Source organism: Aegilops tauschii, chromosome 6 (assembly GCF_002575655.3).
Source record: "Aegilops tauschii subsp. strangulata cultivar AL8/78 chromosome 6, Aet v6.0, whole genome shotgun sequence".
NCBI classification, from domain to species: domain Eukaryota; kingdom Viridiplantae; phylum Streptophyta; class Magnoliopsida; order Poales; family Poaceae; genus Aegilops; species Aegilops tauschii.
Genome location: NC_053040.3, coordinates 450,551,929 through 450,566,865, shown reverse-complemented (window position 1 = coordinate 450,566,865; position 14,937 = coordinate 450,551,929). Strand labels below are relative to the sequence as shown.

Below are 14,937 nucleotides of genomic sequence, written 5' to 3'. Positions count from 1 at the left end.
TTTCTTTCTCTCTAGCCCTAGCAATTTGTTCATCAAGAAATTCACTAAGGGGTACAGTAGTATCAAGCATAGAAGTAGTTTCATCATAAGTATCATGCATAGCAGAAGTGGCATCATCAATAACATGCGACATATCAGAACGAATAGCAGAAGCAGGTTTAGGTGTCGCAAGCTTACTCATAACAGAAGGTGAATCAAGTGCAGAGCTAGATGGCAGTTCCTTACCTCCCCACGTAGTTGAGGGATAAATTTTTGTTTTCTCGTCTTTCAAGTTCTTCATAGTGTCCAGCAGATATAAATCCCAAGTGACTCAAAGAATAGAGCTATGCTCCCCGGCAACGGCGCAGAAAAAGGTCTTGATAACCCACAAGTATAGGGGATCGCAACAGTTTTCGAGGGTAGAGTATTCAACCCAAATTTATTGATTCGACACAAGGGGAGCCAAAGAATATTCTCAAGTATTGGCAGCTGAGTTGTCAATTCAACCACACCTAGAAACTTAGTATCTGCAGCACAGTGTTTAGTAGCAAAGTAATATGATAGTGGTGGTAACGATAACAAAAGTAAAGAAAGCAAAAGTAATATTTTTGGTATTTTATAGTGATTGTAACAGTAGCAACGGGGAAGTAAATAAGCGTAAACCAGTATATGGAAAGCTCGTAGGCACCGAATCAGTGATGGATAATTATGCCGGATGCGGTTCATCATGTAACAGTCATAACCTAGGGTGACACAGAACTAGCTCCAATTCATCAACGTAATGTAGGCATGTATTCCGAATATAGTCATACGTGCTTATAGAAAAGAACTTGCATGGCATCTTTTGTCCTACCCTCCCGTGGCAGCGGGGTCCTAATGGAAACTAAGGGATATTAAGGCCTCCTTTTAATAGAGGACCGGAACAAAGCATTAGCACATAGTGAATACATGAACTCCTCAAACTATGGTCATCACCGGGAGTGGTCCCGATTATTGTCACTTCGGGGTTGCCGGATCATAACACATAGTAGGTGACTATAGACTTGCAAGATAGGATCAAGAACACACATATATTCATGAAAACATAATAGGTTCAGATCTGAAATCATGGCACTCGGGCCCTAGTGACAAGCATTAAGCATAGCAAAGTCATAGCAACATCAATCTCAGAACATAGTGGATACTAGGGATCAAACCCTAACAAAACTAACTCGATTACATGATAAATCTCATCCAACCCATCACCGTCTAGCAAGCCTACGATGGAATTACTCACGCACGGCGGTGAGCATCATGAAATTGGTGATGGAGGATGGTTGATGATGACGACGGCGATGAATCCCCTTCTTTGGAGCCTCGAACGGACTCCAGATCAGCCCTCCCGAGAGGTTTTAGGGCTTGGCGGTGGCTCCGTATCGTAAAACGCGATGATTTCTTCTCCTCTATTTTTTTCTCCCCGAAAGCAAATATATAGAGTTGGAGTTGGCGTCGGAAGGTCTCCAGGGGGCCCACGAGGTAGGGGGGCGCGCCCTAGGGGGGCGCCCCCCACCCTCGTGGACAGGGTGTGGGCCCCCTGGTCTTCATCTTTGGCGAGGATTTTTTATTATTTTTTATAAGATATTCCGTGGAGTTTCAGGTCATTCCGAGAACTTTTGTTTTCTGCACATAAAACAACATCATGGCAATTCTGCTGAAAACAGCGTCAGTCCGGGTTAGTTCCATTCAAATCATACAAGTTAGAGTCCAAAACAAGGGCAAAAGTGTTTGGAAAAGTAGATACGACGGAGACGTATCACATACTCAGGGAGAACACTTATACCTTGATAATTTAGTGAGAGATCATCTTATAATGCTACCGTCAATCAAAGCAAGATAAGATGCATAAAAGATAAACATCACATGCAATCAATATAAGTGATATGATATGGCCATCATCATCTTGTGCTTGTGATCTCCATCTTCGAAGCACCGTCATGATCACCATCGTCACCGGCGCGACACCTTGATCTCCATCGTAGCATCGTTGTCGTCTCGCCAACTTATGCTTCTACGACTATCGCTACCGCTTAGTGATAAAGTAAAGCATTACAGAGCGATTGCATTGCGTACAATAAAGCGACAACCATATGGCTCCTGCCAGCTGCCGATAACTCGGTTACAAAACATGATCATCTCATACAATAAAATATAGCATCATGCCTTGACCATATCACATCACAACATGCCCTGCAAAAACAAGTTAGACGTCCTCTATTTTATTGTTGCAAGTTTTACGTGGCTGCTACGGGCTAAGCAAGAACCGTTCTTACCTACGCATCAAAACCACAACGATAGTTCGTCAAGTTAGTATTGTTTTAACCTTCTCAAGGATCGGGCGTAGTCATACTTGGTTCAACTAAAGTTGGAGAAACTGACATCCGCGAGCCACCTGTGTGCAAAGCACGTCGGTAGAACCAGTCTCGCGTAAGCGTACGCGTAATGTCGGTCCGGGCCGCTTCATCCAACAATACCGCCGAACCAAAGTATGACATGCTGGTAAGCAGTATGACTAGTATCGCCCACAACTCACTTGTGTTCTACTCGTGCATATAACATCTACGCATAAAACCTGGCTTGGATGCCACTGTTGGGGAACGTAGTAATTTCAAAAAAATTCCTACGCACACGCAAGATCATGGTGATGCATAGCAACGAGAGGGGAGAGTGTTGTCCACGTACCCTCGTAGACCGAAAGCGGAAGCGTTAGCACAACGCGGTTGATGTAGTCGTACGTCTTCACGATCCGACCGATCAAGTAACGAACGCACGGCACCTCCGAGTTCAACACACGTTCAGCTCGATGACGTCCCTCGAACTCCGATCCAGCCGAGTGTTGAGGGAGAGTTCCATCAGCACAACGGCGTGGTGACGATGATGATGTTCTACCGACGCAGGGCTTCGCCTAAGCACCACTACGATATTATCGAGGTGGATTATGGTGGAGGGGGGCACCGCACACGGCTAAGAGATCAAGAGATCAATTGTTGTGTCTATGGGGTGCCCCCCTCCTCCGTATATAAAGGGGAGAGGAGGAGAGGGCCGCCCAAGGGGGTGGCGCGCCCTAGGTGGGGGAAACCTACTCCAAGTAGGTTTGCCCCTCCCTTTCCTAGTCCAAGAAGGAGGGGGAAGGAAGGAGTGGGAGAGGGGAAAGGCAAGGGGGGCGCCCCCCTTCCTTGTCCTATTCGGACTCAAGGGGAGGGGGCGCGCCTCTTGCCCTGGCCGGCCCCCCACTCTCTCCACTAGGGCCCAACAAGGCCCATTAGTTCCCGGGGGGGTTCCGGTAACCCCCGGTACTCCGATAAATGTCTGAAACCTTCCGGAACCTTTCTGTTGTCCAAACATAGTCGTCCAATATATTGATCTTTACGTCTCGACCATTTCTAGACTCCTCGTCATGTCCGAGATCACATCCGGGACTCCAAACAACCTTCGGTACATCAAAACACATAAACTCATAATATAACCGTCATCAAACTTTAAGCATGTGAACCCTACGGGTTCGAGAACTATGTAAACATGACCGAGACACGTCTCCGGTCAATAACCAATAGCGGAACCTGGATGCTCATATTGGCTCCCACATATTCTACGAAGATCTTTATCGGTCAGACCGCATAACAACATACGTTGTTCCCTTTGTCATCGGTATGTTACTTGCCCGAGATTCGATCGTCGGTATCTCAATACCTAGTTCAATCTCGTTATCGACAAGTCTCTTTACTCGTTCCGTAATACATCATCCCGCAACTAACTCATTAGTTACAATGCTTGCAAGGCTTATAGTGATGTGCATTACCGAGTGGGCCCAGAGATACCTCTCCGACAATCGGAGTGACAAATCCTAATCTCGAAATACGCTAACCCAACAAGTACCTTCGGAGACACCTGTAGAGCACCTTTATAATCACCCAGTTACGTTGTGACGTTTGGTAGCACACAAAGTGTTCCTCCGGTAAACGGGAGTTGCATAATCTCATAGTCATAGGAACATGTATAAGTCATGAAGTAAGCAATAGCAGAATACTATCGTGTGCTAAGCTAACGGAATGGGTCAAGTCAATCACATCATTCTCCTAAATATGTGATCCCGTTAATCAAATGACAACTCATGTCAATGGCTAGGAAACATAACCATCTTTGATCAACGAGCTAGTCAAGTAGAGGCATACTAGTGACATTCTATTTGTCTATGTATTCACACAAGTATTATGTTTCCGGTTAATACAATTCTAGCATGAATAATAAACATTTATCATGATATAAGGAAATAAATAATAACTTTATTATTGCCTCTAGGGCATATTTCCTTCACAAAGAACAAAGAGATAACTCCATTCGAGGAATGGGAGAAGAAAAGGTTAAAACTCTCTTATCTGCGAACATGGGGTTGTTTGGCGAAAGTCAATGTTCCAATTCCAAAGAAGCGGAAGCTTGGACCAAAGACTGTGGATTGTGTTTTTCTGGGATATGCTTTTCATAGCATTGGCTATAGATTCTTGGTTGTAAAATCTGAGGTACCTGACATGCATGTCGGTACGATCATGGAGTCGAATGACGTGACTTTCTTTGAAGATATCTTTCCCATGAAGGATATGGCTACCTCATCTAATCAGGAGATGCCTAGTTCATCGAATCAGGAACCAGTTACAATTACCAAACCTGTCATTTCGTAGGAACACATTGAAAGTCCTGTGGAGGAAAACAATGAAGTTCCTACTAGGAGCAAGAGACAGAGGACTGCAAAGTCCTTTGGTGATGATTTTCTTGTGTATCTCATAGATGACACTCCCAGTTCTATTTCAAAGGCCTATGCATCTGAAGATGCTGACTACTGGAAGGAAGCGGTTCGTAGCGAGATGGATTCCATCTTGGCGAATGAAACTTGGGAGATAACTGATCGTCCTTATGGGTGCAAACCTATAGGATGCAAATGGGTATTCAAGAAGAAGCTTAGGCCTAATGGTACTATTGAAAAGTACAAGGCTCAGCTCGTGGCTAAGGGTTATACCTAAAAGGAAGGTGAAGACTTCTTTGATACTTACTCACCTGTGGCACGACTGACCACTATTTGAGTTCTACTTTCACTGGCTGCCTCACATGGTCTTCTCGTTCATCAAATGGATGTTAAGACTGCTTTCCTAAATGGAGAGTTGGACGAGGAAATTTATATGGAACAACCAGATGGGTTTGTAATAGATGGTCATGAAGGGAAAGTGTGCAAGTTGCTGAAGTCTTTGTACGGACTTAAGCAAGCACCCAAACAGTGGCATGAGAAGTTTAAAAGAACTTCAACAGCTGCAGGCTTTGTTGTAAACGAAGCTGACAAATGTGTGTATTATCGCCATGGTGGGGGCGAGGGAGTTATCCTTTGCTTGTATGTTGATGACATACTGATTTTCGGAACAAATCTGAATGTTATTAAGTAGGTCAAGGATTTCCTATCTCGTTGTTTTGAGATGAAGGATTTAGGAGTGGCTGATGTCATTCTGGACATCAAGTTGTTGAGAGACGATGATGGTGGGATTACATTGCTTCAATCTCACTATGTGGAAAAGATCTTGAGTCGCTTTGGCTACAGTGACTGCAAGCCCTCTCCAACACCATATGATGCTAGTGTGTTGCTTCGAAAGAATCGAAGAATTGCTAGAGACCAATTGAAGTATTCTCAGATTATTGGCTCGCTTATGTACTTAGCCAGTGCTACAAGACCTGACATCTCTTTTGCTGTTAGCAAACTGAGTCGGTTTGTTTCAAAACCAGGAGATGTGCATTGGAAAGCTCTAGAGAGAGTTTTGCGTTATTTGAAAGGCACTGCGAATTATGGAATTCACTACACTGGGCACCCAAAGGTGCTTGAAGGGTATAGTGACTCAAACTGGATCTCAGATGCTGATGAGATAAAGGCCACGAGCGGTTATGTATTCACTCATGGAGGTGGCGCTGTTTCTTGGAAGTCTTGCAAGCAGACCATCTTAACGAGGTCAACAATGGAAGCAGAACTCACATCACTAGATACAGCTACGGTCGAAGCAGATTGGCTTCGTCGGCTCTTGAATGACTTGCCGGTTGTTGAGAAACCTGTACCGGGTATCCTTATGAACTGCAATAATCAAACTGTGATCACGAAAATGAGCAGCTCAAAGGATAACATAAAGTCATCAAGACACGTTCAGAGAAGGTTAAAGTCTGTCAGGAAAATGAAAAACTCCGAAGTTATTGCATTGGATTATATCCAAACGTCTAAAAATCTGGCAGATCCTTTTACTAAGGGTCTATCACGTAATGTGATAGATAATGCATCGAGGGACATGGGTATGAGACACACAATATGAGTTGTTCATAGTGGTAACCTATTCTTTGTGATCGGAGATCTCGTGAATTAGATGTGGAAGACAAGCTGTTGGTCAACTGAGAGGAGAGTATCCTTACTATTAACAATACCACTCCATGAAGATGCAATACTCTTCTAATCTGCATGGCAGGTTGATGTATATCTTAATGTGTTCTAAGTGGCTCTTTTAAGCAGAGATGTTGTCCTGCAGAACATCTTTTGAAGAACACACCTATATGAGTCTGATTGTTAAACGTCGCAATCTATGAGAGTAGGGTTCTCTCTAGTAAACTCATGAAAGGTCTTGGAGTATGACGCATAAGCTCCACCCGCGGGGAAGACCCACAGTAGCCACGTATCGGTCAAGGCTTTATGTGAAGCTAGATTCGCAGAAAACTTGCAGTTCAAGGCCCAGTCCACTGTTCAAGTTGCTTACTAGTGTAGCATAGAGTGTAGGTGGAAGTCCAACTTAACAGTCTCCACTGCAGTACCGGTATATAAAACAGTGTTTTGGAACCAAAGGCAAATTTTGTGTGCCTCTGGGATCTGGTGGGGGATTGCTGGAATTTTGTCTATTTTGGGCCTAGCCCAATAGCAGTTTCAGAAATTCCTAATAAATCCTAGAGGCCCACGCAGCCCATTCATGCAAGGCAAGAGGTGGAACAAAAGTTTAGTCCCACATTGCTAGTTTAGAGGGAGTTGGACCTCTTTATAAGGGAGGCTCTTTCTCCACATGTATGAGGATGAGAACAAGAGGGACATCCATGCGCGCTCCACCTCCGCCGCCCGCCTCGCCACGCCACGCCTCGTCACGACGCGCCGCGGGTTGCGGGAATGAGCCGATGTCTAAGTTTTTGCCATGCACGACGGGTATACGAAAGGTCACGCGGGAGTTGAAATGTTTTCTGTAGTGGACCCTGAATTCGAACGGCGCGCCTCTTCGGCCGCTGCCTGTTCGCTTCGTCTCCCTCCGTTGCTTCACCTCCCGTCGCAGCCTGTTCGCGTCCCTCTCCTGTGCCTATAAAAGGGAGGTCGCTCCTCCCAGAGAGACACACCAGAACAACGCAACCCTCTCGCCTCCAAGTTCCTGACCACTGAGCTACTGCTAAGATCTTCCTCATCCCGGCTTGCGGCGTGCACCGCAGGTCGGGACAGTAGGCCTCCGGAACCGCACCTTTTGTGTCCTGTACGGGAGAAGGGTGATAAGGTTTTTGGGGAGCGCTCCGCGCAACTACTGGCTTCTTCATCACGGACTCCGACGACTTCTTCCCCGACGTCGACTACCTCAGCAACGACATGGCTGGAGAAGATGTCGACCCCAAGTCCAGTGCTTCTGCTACTGCTGTCCCGTACGTGTTCTTGCTCTTTCTGTTAGATGTCATGACACAGTTCTTTGCTCTAGTTTCTGCCCTACAAATGTTAGGTTCTACTTCATATATGCAACTTCATCTAGTGTCTGTTCTAGATGTGTTTAGTTCAAGTTCTTATATGCAGATGCTTTTTACCTTCTCTCTGTCAGAACGCATGACTAATTTTATCTCTACTATATTAGTCATGCTTTATCTAGTATTTCTGTTAATAAAATCATTTGGTAAATTGCTCATATTTCCAACAGCAACAATATGGCTAGCATCATGAACAAATTGTTGCACATGAGCACTAATGCTGAACATCAAACACAATCTATCATGGCCATGAACAGATGGTACATCATGAGCACTAAGCACACACCAATCTCGCATGCCTATGAACACTAGTAGGCATGAACATCAATCAAAAAACCTATCTACCATACCCAAGAACACCTTCTACATCATCAACACTAAGCACAATCCAATCTAGCATGCCTATGAACACTATACTAGGCATGCACATGAAACACAGAACAAGCAAGAACATTGCCCTGCCTATGAACAGTACCGCACAAGAAGGAATCGAATCGATTCGATTCCAATCGAATTGAATCATATCAAATCGATTCACATCTCACCGGAGCTTGCTAATGACGAAAACATTGCTCTGTTTGTTATGAACTTAATACATAGAGAGACAAGCATATAAGCACTCTCGAATTGGAGTAATGGTAGTAGATGCAGGCAGGAGTCGGTTTACTTGTCACGGGCGTAATGCCTATATGCATGACCATTGTCATGAATAACATCATAACTCTGCTTTTTTCTACCAATTGCCGAAATGTAATTTGTCTACCAACCGTATGCTATTTTTACGAGAGAGATGCCTCTAGTGAAAACTATGGCTCCGGGGTCTATTTTAATCATATTACAAAAACCAAAAATATCTTGCTGCAATTTTCTTTCATTTATTTTACTTTAAAATTTATCTATCACCTATTACCAGATTTGATCCTTTCAATTAACGAGTACAAGGGGATTGACAACCCTCTTACTCGCGTTGGTTGTAAATATTTGCTCTCGTGTGTAGGTACTGTTGATTGGGCGTTTGCGTGAATATCCTATTGGTTCGTTAACCTTGGTTCTCTATTGAGGGAAATACTATCCGCTACTATATTGCATCACATTTCCTCGTCAGAGAACATCCCAACGCAGCTCACAAGTAGCAGGGGTGCTCCTAATTAGTGCTTTAGGCGCCAGGGAGGCTTCATGATGCACACATGCGTGTCAGTTGGGCCGGCCCATTAGCGCTATGCAGTCCTCGCTCGCTCCCTCGTGCCGGTCGTGTCTCCCTCGCATAGTTGAATCGTCAAAATAAGTAGAATGGTTATGTTGACTAGGCGTCCATTGGCTTCAAGTTCATGGATTTGCAAAAAAAAGGTCACAGATTTTTAAAAAAGGGTGAATTTGATAAAAAAACGTCATTGAATTTGAAAACAAAGTTAACAAAAATTTAAAAACCATTAATTTTGAAAAGGTTCTGATTTTGAAAAAATTGTTCATCAAATTAATTTTGAAAAAAGTTCACAAAGTTGAAAATAATTATGTATGCGAAAAATGTTCAAAAGTGTTTGTATAATTTACTGTTGCCTGTATGTTGATCGTTGCAGGCAAAAGACATTTTTTTATAAACGTATAAAATGTCTTTGTACAGTTTAGTCGAGCCTTCACAAGCCATAGTTACATTCTTTTATTTCTTATTTATGTGAGAAAGTTCAAGCTGTGCAAGATTGTTGGTTGCATGCATTATTTCTTATTTGTTGGCCGCCAATATCTGCCACACATGTGGTAGGGGAGGAGTCTACCCGCACGTTCAATCCTGGAGAGGCAAGGACCGAACGAAATCGTTCAGTACAATCTCCCCCACGCCCACACAGCCTCCCGATCACCCTACATGCCGTTGCCTGTGAAAAAAAAGACCAGAAACCAGTGAAAACCCTAGATTTTTTTGCTACAACGTATTAAAGCCTAGTTTTCGCTATGGTACGGAAAATAAAGACCATCCCCTATAGAAAGCAGAAAATGCCGTCGTTTATATTTTTATGCCCCAAAAGAAACAAGACATGGCAACTCCCATCATAAAAATAAAGATTAAAATGCCATGGAAAATTCATAAGTTAAAAATGCCATGGTAATTTTAATCAAGTTCCATATAATGTATGCAAAAATGCCATTTTGAAAACAATACAAAAAAGTTGAAATTAGAAAAATTAACAAGAAAAATTCATGTTATTTTAAATAAAAATTTCCATGGAAAAATGGATTAAATTTCAATGAAAAAATATAAAAAAATTGCCATCGGAAAATAGGTATATACCATGCTACATAGTAAAATTTGCCATGTTCGGAAAAATATATAAATTTGCCATCATATTTAAACTAAAAATTGCCATGATCAATACAATAAATTTTCGATGGTGCAAAAATAAAGTAAAAATTGCCATGGAAACAATGTAGTAAATTAGGCCATGGCAAAAATGGACTAAAAATTACCATGGCAAAAATAGAGTAATTTTGCCATGGGAATAAATTAAAAAATGCCATGGCTACACAAGTATATTTTCCATGCTACATATTTTTAAAAAGTCATGTTCTGAATAATGTAAAATTTTCCATTGTATTTAAATTAGAATTGCCATGTCAAAAAATGAAGTAAAAATTGACATGTCAAAAAAAGTAGAGGTTGCCATTGCAATGAAAATGTAGACACATCCCACTTTGGTTGTGAATTAAAGTATTTTTGCCATGCCCTCGTGAACTACAATTGCCATGCCCCTTAAGTTTGACATGGCAAGTTTTCATTGTTTTTTAACATAATAAGTTGCCATGTTTTTTAACATCTACAACTTTGCCATCTTTTTGATGATGGTAAAATTGCCATGGCAAGTTTGCCATCTTGCTGAACATATTAAGTTGACATGTTTTTTTTAATATATATATATATATATATATATATATATATATATATATATATACATATATATATATATATATATATATATATATATATATATATATATATATGTGTGTGTGTGTGTGTGTGTGTGTGTGTGTGTAATGTTTTCAAACATGGCAAAAGTTGCCATGGCAAGTTTGTCGTGTTGTTGAACAAATTAAGTTGCCATGTTTTCAATATCTATAAATTTGGGATGTTTTTGAACATGGCAAAGTTGCGTCATGTTTTTAGATAAAGAAAAATGCCATGGAAAATCACATGAAAAAAATTATATATAGCAAAAAATGCCATTGTTTACGAACAAGGACAGAGATGAAACTTGCCATGGCTAACGCAAATACAACTTTGCCATTGTTTTTTTAATCAAATTTGCCATGATAATATAATATAAAAATTCCATGAATGTGAAATAATACAAAATTTTCAATAGTTGCAATGGCAAAAGAATGTTCAAATTTGCCATGGTATTTTACCAAAACTTGCCATATTTTGTGTGATTAATTTGCCGTTTTTTGTGAAATAACACAAAAAAATGATCAATTTTGTCGTGGAAAAAATGTATATTCCAATTTTCCATATCAAAATGCATATTCAAATTTGATGAAATATTTTATCAAATTTGTCATGCTTATGTAAAAATAAATGGCCACGACAAAATGATGACATGGTTACTAAAAATAAAAAATTGCCATCACTAAGGTGTGAGCAAAAACTACTCCCAATCATCAATTTCACTACTCGTGGTCCTTAGATGGCACCAAAAAACATCTTTAGATGGCTGTAAACTAAGTAAACACATAACGTGGAGTTTGCTAGGAGCAAAAAGCACATGGTGTATAAATGCCATGATACGGAAAAGAACAGGATAGAAATTCCCATGTTGTATGAATTAGATTTGCCATCATATTAAAAAATGAAATTACCATTGTGAAGTAGAAAAGATGTCAGAAACATAACTACCTGGAAATTGCCATGTGACTAAGATTACATGGCAAGTCTGCCATATTTTTTGAACATCCTAGGTTGACATGGCAAGTCTCCCATGTTTTTTGAACATCTTAGGTTGACATGGCAAGTCTCCCATGTTTTTTGAACATCTTAGGTTGACATGGCAAGCTTGCCATGTCTTTTGAACATCTTAGGCAAGTTTGTCATCTTAGGTTGACATGGCAAGTTTGCCATGTTTTTGAAGTTGCTAATTAAGTGGCAAGTTCAGAAAGTTGTTGATATCTAGGCAATGGGAATTGTATGAAAAACAACATGGCAATTCTATGGAAAAGAACTTGGCAAATGTATGAAAAACAACATGGCAAATGTATGAAAATAACATGGCGAGTTACTGATTTTTTTCTTCCAAAATGAATAGTCATGGCAAATGTTCTTCAAAACCATGGTATTATCCTATTTTGCATGCTATGCTCAATCCTATTAGCCGTTTTCCTTGTTAAGATCATACTTCCTTCTTCTTTCTTTCAGTTTGAAGAACATTTTCCTACTTCTTTATTTCTCTCTGATAACCTGCACTTTACAAATGCAAGCTCTACAAGCTTAGGTATACCAGAAAACCTCGCGTAGCGGCTGGCGTCGGGCGGCTTGTCGATCACGCGGCGGCTTCCTGTAGGTAGTATGGGAGCAGGTCATTCTGGTTCTACCGACGTAGTTGGGCATAGAAGCGGGCAATGAACTCCTCTACCTCATCGTCCACGGCCTCGCCCAGGCCCAGTTGGTCCCCGTCGACCTCGTCGGACGAGAAGTTGGACACCTGCACCGAGAACCCATCGTCGACCGCGCCGGGCACCAACGGCGACATCCTCGCCGACTTGCATTCCTCCCCAATCGCGAGCTCCTCACGCATCATCAGCGCCCCGGGCGACGACGACACTGGAGACGCGGCAGTGCATGGAGAAGGAGCCCAAGTCGAGGCTGCCACTACAAGAGAACTCGTACTCGCGGCGGCCTCTTGTGGTGCCCGTGGTGGTGGGAGAGGAAGTTGGCGACGGAGCGCGAGAGGGACTTGTTGCGGCGCCTCACGAGGAGGTGCGCACCGAGGAGCAGCTTGCTCTTGCCCTTGCGCAAAGTGGCGGATCTAATGGGTTGGGTGGTGGGGGCCACGGCCCCCACATACAATTGGCAGATTTTTTTACTAATGCATTCATATGTATATTCAGTACTTTGTTAACTATTTGTAATGTGTTTTAAGAAAAAAATGCTACCCTTTTATAATGTTTCCCCATGTTGGTCAAGTTCTAGATCCGCCATTGCTTGCGCATCTTGCAGAAGAGCACCCGCAGGTAGCCCCAAATTCTTCTCGCCGCCACCGGCGCCGAGTGCCGTCCCCTCGCTTTGGTCGCTGGCCAGGATCTCACCACGAGGGATTTCACATATGATGGTGAAGAGTGGACCGTGGTTTTTCATTTTCTTTTTTGAGAAACTGATACGGCTGTGGGTAGGGGAGTGGGCTGCGTGTGGGCGGTGGGAGCGAGTGGGCTGCGTTTTAGTCGTTCCGGACGTTGGCCCTTGCCACCGCACGCTCAGTCGATGACGTGGCCGGGGATGCGCTTCAAGATCCGTGTTTTTTATCTAATGGCTCTGGACGTGTTTTAACCAAGTTGATAAGTGCCACACGTGTGACACTTATCATTTGGGTATTTGTTTTGTGGTCATGGAATTGCATCAGATGGTTGAAAATAATTGTACTGGCCACAGAGTTACTGATATGTGAACTTGTTTTCCGGCACATCCTTACCTGAGTGAGTTGTACCTGTGCAGCCTCATCCATAAAAGGACAAGAATCACGAGGGCAACAAGATTACACGTATACTCCTAGTAAGCACGAGACGACGAACGACCTCAGCAGAATGGCCTGCATAGAAGAGGTGAAGATGATGGAGTCCTGCATGGCGGAGGAGGTGAAGGTGGTGGAGCTGCATGGTGACGCCCAGCGAGGAGATGCCCAGGCGCGGACTCTGGCTCTCCCCGCTCGACCTCATGATGGTCAACAGGGGCCACACCCCAACAGTCTACTTCTACCGCGCCGCCTCCGGTGACGGCTTCTTCGACGTGGCCAGGCTGAAGGCCGCGACGGCCAAGGCACTGGTCCCATTCTACCCCCTCGCCGGCCGTCTGGGCGTCGATGGTAACGGACGGCCAGAGATTGACTGCACCGGCCAGGGCGCGCGCTTCGTGGTCGCTCGCTCGGACCTCGCCATCAACGACTTCAGCGCCCGCCAACCGTCGCCTGAGCTGAGGAGGCTCTTCGTCCCTAGGGACATTGACGATGTCATGCTCGCCGTCCAGGTAACCATCTTCAAGTGCGGTGGGGTGGCCCTAGGCACCGCGCTACACCACGTCGCCATCGACGCCCTAAGCGCGTTCCACTTCTTCCAGACATGGTCCGCCTTCTCGAGAGACGGGGCTGCTGATGGCGCTGGAGCTGCCATGCCACGACCGCACCCTCCTCCGCGCACGCTCCCCACCACGCGTCGTCAACCCCGACGTTCTCTCCGTGTTCTTGCCCCTCAAAAGCGACCCAAACATACCCGTGCCAAAGCCATCTGGGCCAGCCGTCAACGTGATTTTTGTTCTGTCCAACGACCAGGTCGCCGCTCTGAAGCGTGCCTGCGGTGGCGCGAGCACGTTCTGCGCCCTCAGCGCCCACGGGTGGCGCTGCATGTGCGCCACCCGGCGGCTGCCGACGGACGCCGAGGCGCCGAGACGCCGCTCCCGGCACGCTACTTCGGCAACGGGATAATCATGGTGGGCACCGCCTGCAAGGTGCGGGACGTCGTCACGGACGTGTATGCAACAAAATTTTGCTTCCTGCTGCAGGATTTATGTGTCGTGCCGTGCCGTGCCGTCATTGAACTCTAGCGTAAACATTGGTTACCCACTGCCGTACTACACCACTAGAGGACCCACCTTTCAATTCTCATCCGGCATCCAACGACAGCTAAAAAAAAAACGTTACTAGCTTGGTACTGGAGTACTTTGGTTTGCTAAACTCCGAGACCAACGGAAGCTCGTCAGCTCTTTGAGTGGATTAATGTGAAAGGTGGTATCATCTCATATCTTCCCGCACTTGCAGAAACTGGTTGTACGTGCAACAATGCTAGTTTTTTTTTGGCAGGCAACAATGCTGGAGTCTTTGCGTGGATTAAGAGCAATGCTACAGCTATGGAGTGTTTACACAAGTTTTATCGACAGGGCTGAGGACTGAGGTA

The 14,937-nt window shown here is 44.0% G+C and overlaps 2 pseudogenes; one reads left to right on the top strand and one right to left on the bottom strand.

Moving 5' to 3' along the window:
* Positions 1-12,317: 12,317 nt before the first annotated feature.
* On the bottom strand, positions 12,318-13,492 carry LOC109747682 (uncharacterized; annotated as a pseudogene).
* Positions 13,295-14,587, top strand: LOC109747681 (putrescine hydroxycinnamoyltransferase 1-like; annotated as a pseudogene).
* The last annotated feature ends 350 nt before the right edge of the window (positions 14,588-14,937 follow it).